Here is a 7,500-nt window from a genome sequence, read left to right on the forward strand (position 1 = left end):
TTCTCTCTCTCTCGCTCTCTGCCACTTTCTCTCTCTCTCGCTCTCTGCCACTTTCTCTCTCTCTCGCTCTCTGCCACTTTCTCTCTCTCTCACTCTCTGCCACTTTCTCTCTCTCTCGCTCTCTGCCACTTTCTCTCTCTCTCGCTGCCACTTTCTCACCCTCTCTCTGTCACTCTCTCTCAATCCTAAGAAAGACAATGAGGTTCCCCATCAAACGTCTCTCCCTTTTCTCTTGTCCAGTTTCCATTAATCCGAGCTTTCTCCCTCTGGTAAGTGAACAGCCCAACGTTACGTATACCTTCTCTGTGTTGATCTAAACTGTTTCTACATACTTCCTCTTTCGCTCAGGGCCTGATCCTAAGCCACGCCCCCTCAGGTGTGTAAGAGGACACACCTTTTCCAGGAAGACATGCAGATCTGTCTGCCTCTCTCTCTGTCCGTCTGTCTGTCCGTCTCTCTACCCTCCCCCTTTCACTCTCTGTGTCACACACACACACACACACACACCCCAGGTGTTTATTCAGGTGGGAGGGGAGACCCGAGCTTAAAATAGAACTGGTTGCCCCTGTTAGACTGGTTGAGCAGGAACACTCAGACAGCCTCATCCTGGTGATGACATCACTGTTGTGTCTGATCCACCTGTGACGACAGGTCTCATACAGAATAGGATGTGTGCCAGCCCAGTTCCACTTCGTGTGTGTGTGGTGTGTGGTGTATGGTGTATGGTGTGTGTGGTGTATGGTGTGTGTGTGTGTGTGTGTGGTGTATGGTGTGTGTGTGTGTGTGGTGTATGGTGTATGGTGTGTGTGTGTGGTGTATGGTGTGTGTGTGTGGTGTATGGTGTGTGTGTGTGGTGTATGGTGTGTGGTGTATGGTGTGTGTGTGTGGTGTGTGGTGTGTTGTATGGTGTGTGTGTGTGGTGTATGGTGTGTGTGTGTGTGGTGTGGTGTATGGTGTGTGTGTATGGTGTGTGGTGTGTGTATGGTGTGTGTGTGGTGTGTGGTGTATGGTGTGTGTGTGTGTATACGTGTGGGTGGTGTATGGTGTGTGTGTATGTGTGTGGTGTATGGTGTGTGTGGTGTGTGGTGTATGGTGTGTGGTGTGTGTATACGTGTGGGTGGTGTATGGTGTATGTGTGGGTGGTGTATGGTGTGTGGTGTATGGTGTGTGGTGTATGGTGTGTGTGGTGTGTGGTGTATGGTGTGTGGTGTGTGGTGTGTGTATGTGTGTGTGTGTGTGTGTGTGTGTGTGTGTGTGGTGTGTGGTGTGTGGTGTATGGTGTGTGTGTGTGTATGGTGTGTGTGTGTGTGTATGGTGTGCGTGTGTGGTGTATGGTGTGCGTGTGTGGTGTATGTGTGCGTGTGTGGTGTATGGTGTGTGTGTGTGGTGTGTATGTGGTGTATGTGTGGTGTGTGGTGTATGGTGTATGGTGTGTGTGGTGTGTGGTGTATGGTGTGTGTGTATGGTGTGTGGTGTATGGTGTGTGTGTGTGTGGTGTATGGTGTGGTGTGGTGTACGGTGTGTATGGTGTATGGTGTGTGTGTGTGTGTGTGTGTATGGTGTGTGTGTATGGTGTATGGTGTGTGTGTGTGTGTATGGTGTGGTGTATGGTGTGTGTGTGGTGTATGGTGTGTGTGTGTGGTGTATGGTGTGTGGTGTATGGTGTGTGTGTATGGTGTGTGGTGTATGGTGTATGGTGTGTGTGTGTGGTGTATGGTGTGTGTGTGTGGTGTATGGTGTGTGTGTGTGTGGTGTATGGTGTGTGGTGTATGGTGTGTGGTGTGGTGTATGGTGTGTGTGTGTGTGTGTGTGTGTGTGTGTATGGTGTGTGTGTGTGTGTGTGTATGGTGTGTGTGTGTGTGTGTATGGTGTATGGTGTGTGTGTGTGTGGTGTGTGTGTGTGTGGTGTATGGTGTGTGGTGTATGGTGTGTGTGTGGTGTATGGTGTATGGTGTGTGTGTATGGTGTATGGTGTGTGGTGTGTATGTGTGGTGTGTGTGTATGGTGTGTGTGTGTGTGGTGTATGGGGTGTGTGTGTGGTATGGGGTGTGTGTGTGTATGGTGTGTGTGTGTGGTGTATGGTGTGTGTGTGTGTGTGTGTGTGTGTGTGTATGGTGTGTGTGTGTGGTGTATAGTGTGTGGTGTGTGTGTATACTGTGTGGTGTGTGTGTATACGTGTGTGTGTGTATGGTGTGTATACGTGTGTGTGGTGTATGGTGTATGGTGTGGTGTATGGTGTGTGGTGTGTGTGTGTGTGTGTGGTGTATGGTGTGTGTAATGTATGGTGTATGTGTGTGGTGTATGTTGTGTGTGTGTGGTGTGTGTGTGTGGTGTATGGTGTGTGTGTGTGGTGTATGGTGTGTGGTGTATGGTGTGTGTGTGTGGTGTATGGTGTGTGTGTGTGGTGTATGGTGTGTGGTGTGTGTGTGTGGTGTGTGGTGTGTGTGTATGGTGTGTGGTGTGTGGTGTGTGGTGTGTGTGTGGTGTATGGTGTGTGTGTGGTGTATGGTGTGTGTGTGGTGTATGGTGTATGGGTGGTGTATGGTGTGTGTGTGTGTGTGGTGTATGGTGTATGGTGTGTGTGTGTGGTGTATGGTGTGTGTATGGTGTGTGGTGTATGGTGTATGGTGTGTGTGTGTGGGTGTATGGTGTGTGTGTGTGGTGTATGGTGTGTGTGTGTGGTGTATGGTGGGTGTGTATGGTGTATGGTGTGTGTGGTGTATGGTGTGTGTGTGTGGTGTATGGTGTGTGTGTGTGGTGTATGGTGTGTGTGTGTGGTGTATGGTGTGTGTGTGTGTGTGTGTGTGTGTGTGTGTGTGTGTGTGTGTGGTGTATGTGTGGTGTGTGGTGTGTGTGTGTGTGTGTGTATGGTGTGTGGTGTATGGTGTATGGTGTATGGCGTGTGGTGTATGGTGTGTGTGGTGTATGGTGTGTGTGTGTGGTGTATGGTGTGTGTGTGTGTGTGGTGTATGGTGTGTGTGTGTGTGGTGTGTGTGTGGTGTATGGTGTGTGTGTGTGTGTGGTGTATGGTGTATGTGTGTGTGTGGTGTATGGTGTGTGTGTGTGGCGTATGGTGTGTGTGTGTGGTGTATGGTGTGTGTGTGTGGTATGGTGTTGTGTGTGTGGTGTATGGTGTGTGTGTGTGTGTGGTGTATGGTGTGTGTGTGTGTGTGTGTGGTGTGTGTGTGTGTGTGGTGTATGTGTGGTGTATGGTGTGTGTGTGTGTGTGGTGTATGGTGTATGGTGTGTGGTGTATGGTGTGTGGTGTATGGTGTATGGTGTGTGTGTGTGGTGTATGGCGTGTGGTGTGTGTGGTGTATGGTGTGTGTGTGTGTGGTGTATGGTGTGTGTGTGTGTGGTGTATGGTGTGTGTGTGTGTGTGTATGGTGTGTGTGTGTGTGTGTGGTGTATGGTGTATGTGTGTGTGTGGTGTATGGTGTGTGTGTGTGGCGTATGGTGTGTGTGTGTGGTGTATGGTGTGTGTGTGTGTGTATGGTGTTGTGTGTGTGGTGTATGGTGTGTGTGTGTGTGTGGTGTATGGTGTGTGTGTGTGTGTGTGTGTGTGTGTGTGTGTGTGGTGTATGTGTGGTGTATGGTGTGTGTGTGTGTGTGTGTGTATGGTGTGTGGTGTATGGTGTGTGGTGTATGGTGTGTGGTGTATGGTGTATGGTGTGTGTGTGTGGTGTATGGCGTGTGGTGTATGGTGTGTGTGGTGTATGGTGTGTGTGTGTGTGGTGTATGGTGTGTGTGTGTGTGGTGTATGGTGTGTGTGTGTGTGTGTATGGTGTGTGTGTGTGTGTGTGGTGTATGGTGTATGTGTGTGTGTGGTGTATGGTGTGTGTGTGTGGCGTATGGTGTGTGTGTGTGGTGTATGGTGTGTGTGTGTGGTGTATGGTGTTGTGTGTGTGTGGTGTATGGTGTGTGTGGTGTATGGTGTGTGTGTGTGGTGTATGGTGTGTGTGTGTGGTGTATGGTGTGTGTGTGGTGTATGGTGTGTGTGTGGTGTATGTGTGGTGTATGGTGTGTGTGTGCGCATACGTGTGTATGTGTAATAAGCTGTTTAAAACATAATGTCTCTCAATCGTTCCAGTCATTCTTTCTTTCCCTGTGGAAATTCACCTTTCTCATCTCTCTCTCTCCCCCTCCCTCCATCCATCTCTCTCTCTCTCCCTCCCTCCATCCATCTCTCTCTCTCTCTCTCTCCCTCCCTCCCTCCATCTCTCTCTCCCTCCATCTCTCTCTCTCCATCTCTCTCTCCCCTCCATCTCTCTCTCTCCATCTCTCTCTCCCCCTCCATCTCTCTCCCCCTCCATCTCTCCCCCTCCATCTCTCTCTCCTCCATCTCTCCCCCTCCATCTCTCTCCCCCTCCATCTCTCTCCCTCCATCTCTCTCTCCCCCTCCATCTCTCTCCCTCCATCTCTCTCTCCCTCCATCTCTCTCCCTCCATCTCTCTCTCTCTCCATCTCTCTCTCCCTCCATCTCTCTCTCCCTCCATCTCTCTCTCTCTCCCTCCATCTCTCTCTCTCTCCATCTCTCTCTCCCTCCATCTCTCTCTCTCCCTCCATCTCTCTCTCCCTCCATCTCTCTCTCTCTCTCCATCTCTCTCTCTCCATCTCTCTCTCTCTCTCCATCTCTCTCTCCCTCCATCTCTCTCTCCCTCCATCTCTCTCTCCCTCCATCTCTCTCTCCCTCCATCTCTCCATCTCTCTCTCCCTCCATCTCTCCATCTCTCTCTCCCTCCATCTCTCTCTCCTCCATCTCTCTCTCCCTCCATCTCTCTCTCCCTCCCTCCCCCCATCTCTCTCTCCCCCTCCATCTCTCCCCCCTCCATCTCTCTCTCTCCATCTCTCTCTCTCCATCTCTCTCTCTCCCTCCATCTCTCTCCCCCTCCATCTCTCCCCCTCCATCTCTCTCTCCCTCCATCTCTCTCCCCCTCCATCTCTCTCCCCCTCCATCTCTCTCCCCCTCCATCTCTCCCCCTCCATCTCTCTCCCTCCATCTCTCTCTCCTCCATCTCTCTCCCTCCATCTCCCTCCATCTCTCTCTCCCTCCATCTCTCTCTCCCTCCATCTCTCTCTCTCCCTCCATCTCTCTCTCTCTATCTCTCTCTCTCTCTCCCTCCATCTCTCTCTCCTCCATCTCTCTCTCCTCCATCTCTCTCTCCCTCCATCTCTCTCTCCCTCCATCTCTCTCTCCCTCCATCTCTCTCTCCCTCCATCTCTCTCTCCCCTCCATCTCTCTCTCCCTCCATCTCTCTCTCCCTCCATCTCTCTCTCCTCCATCTCTCTCCCTCCATCTCTCTCTCCCTCCATCTCTCTCTCCCTCCATCTCTCTCTCTCTCTCCATCTCTCTCTCCTCCATCTCTCTCTCCCTCCATCTCTCTCTCCCTCCATCTCTCTCTCCCTCCATCTCTCTCTCCCTCCATCTCTCTCTCCCTCCATCTCTCTCTCCCTCCATCTCTCTCTCCCTCCATCTCTCTCCCTCCATCTCTCTCTCCCTCCATCTCTCTCTCTCCCTCCATCTCTCTCTCCCTCCATCTCTCTCTCCCTCCATCTCTCTCTCCCTCCATCTCTCTCTCCCCTCCATCTCTCTCTCCCTCCATCTCTCTCTCCCTCCATCTCTCTCTCCCTCCATCTCTCTCTCCCTCCAACTCTTTCACAATCCAGAGAATCTCATCTTTCTATAGTGAAGCCTAACTTCCACTTAAATCCCTATAGGCAAATTTCACTGTGCGATTAATTGAAGTCAAATGAAGTCTAAGTGACATTCTGATTCCATTGAAATGCCTTTTTGACAGCATCCCCTTAGTTTTAAAGGCCCAGTGCAGATTTTCCTGTGTTTAACATACCCTATGAGGTAGGAATAATACTGTGAAATTGTGAAAATTATGATAATGTTATTTTAGTGTAAGAGCTGTTTGAAAAGACCACCTGAAATGTCATCCTGTTTTGGCCTGCCTGGTGACATCACCATGTAATAAATGAGTTAACAAACCAATCAGAAAGAGTTTGAAAACTGTCCGCCAATAACAGCTAGTATTGTGTTTTTTTCCCTGCAAAATTCTTGCTTGAGAAATACTCTTTGCTAAGAAGCCATCCATCCGAGGACAAAAATAAACACGTGGTTTTACAGCTTTTTCATTTGTTGTTGCATGTATATTCTACACACAAGGCACTTAATAAACATATATATATTTATTTTACAGTTATTTAACTACGCAAGTCAAAACAAATTGTTATTTACAATGTCGGTCTACCGGGGAACAGTGGGTGAACTGCCTTGTTCAGGGGCAGAACGACACATTTATACCTTGTCAGCTCTGGGATTCCATCTCGCAACCTTTCAGTTAATGGCACAATGTTTTAACCAACGTTTTAACCACTAAGCTACCTGCCATCCATCCATCCATCCATCCATCCATACATAAAATGTAAAAAAAATATATATATATATATTACACACACAGATATATATTTTACATACATATACACACATATATATTTTATATACATATACACACACATATATATTTTATATACATATACACACACATATATATTTTATATACATATACACACACATATATTTTATACACACACACAGCTGTTTTTAGTCATTATTAGTCCTTTGTTGACATAGTCCCAAAATGTTTTGCTTGTCAGTAATCAAGTTTTCAAGAACTATACCTTTCAAATTATATTAATGTCAATATATTTATATTTTCCAGTTTCTCTCTTTAATATTTTGGCATTCGGGTACAAAAAGTAACTTTTTGAGCACTTCTACATGGAAGGTTTTGTTCAAATTAAAAAGGGATTTACCCCTAACTATATGTTAAGAATAGAGACAGAGTATATGAATCCTCTTGGTGGAACACGGCCTATATGTTATGAATAGAGACAGAGTATATGAATCCTCTAGGTGGAACATGGCCTGCCTGATTTCTCTCTCTTTCTCCCCGTTTCTCCAGAAGAGGGCAACAATGGTCTGACAGAACCTTAAGGCTGAACGAGGCCTAGAAAGAGAGAAAGAATGAGAGAAAGAGAAAAAACAAAACAAAAAAACAGACCACACAGAGCCCCTGGACACATTTAGAGCTAACCAAATTATTAGAAAGCAAAACGATAATTATTTGACTGGAAAGAATCAACCATAAAACAGAGCAGAGATAGAGAGAAAGAGAGACACACACACACACACACAGAGAGAGAGAGAGACACAGAGAGAGAGAGAGAGAGAGAGAGAGAGAGAGACACAGAGACAGACACAGAGAGAGACACAGAGAGAGAGAGAGAGACAGACACACAGAGAGAGAGATAGAGACAGACACACAGAGAGAGAGATAGAGAGACACACAGAGAGAGACACAGAGAGAGAGACACAGAGAGACACAGAGAGAGACACAGAGAGAGACACAGAGAGAGACACAGAGAGAGACAGGCAGAGAGAGACAGGCAGAGAGAGACAGGCAGAGAGAGACACAGAGAGAGACACAGAGA

At 47.9% G+C, this 7,500-nt stretch overlaps 1 protein-coding gene across 4 annotated transcripts in view; it reads right to left on the minus strand.

Moving 5' to 3' along the window:
* The window catches only part of LOC118379640 (diacylglycerol kinase delta-like), a 101,496-nt gene that overhangs the window by 56,306 nt on the left and 37,690 nt on the right, over positions 1-7,500 (minus strand). The window contains exon 1 of one of the 4 annotated variants that reach the window (XM_052497714.1): positions 1-312. This exon is cut by the window's left edge and continues 914 nt beyond it. The exons of the other annotated variants lie outside the window; for them this stretch is intronic. The gene's annotated coding sequence lies outside the window, so the exon portion shown is untranslated. Of the gene's footprint in view, positions 313-7,500 lie in introns of those variants that run through there. 4 annotated transcript variants of the gene reach the window in all.

The sequence above is a fragment of the Oncorhynchus keta genome, chromosome 35 (genome assembly GCF_023373465.1).
Source record: "Oncorhynchus keta strain PuntledgeMale-10-30-2019 chromosome 35, Oket_V2, whole genome shotgun sequence".
In the NCBI taxonomy this organism is placed as follows: domain Eukaryota; kingdom Metazoa; phylum Chordata; class Actinopteri; order Salmoniformes; family Salmonidae; genus Oncorhynchus; species Oncorhynchus keta.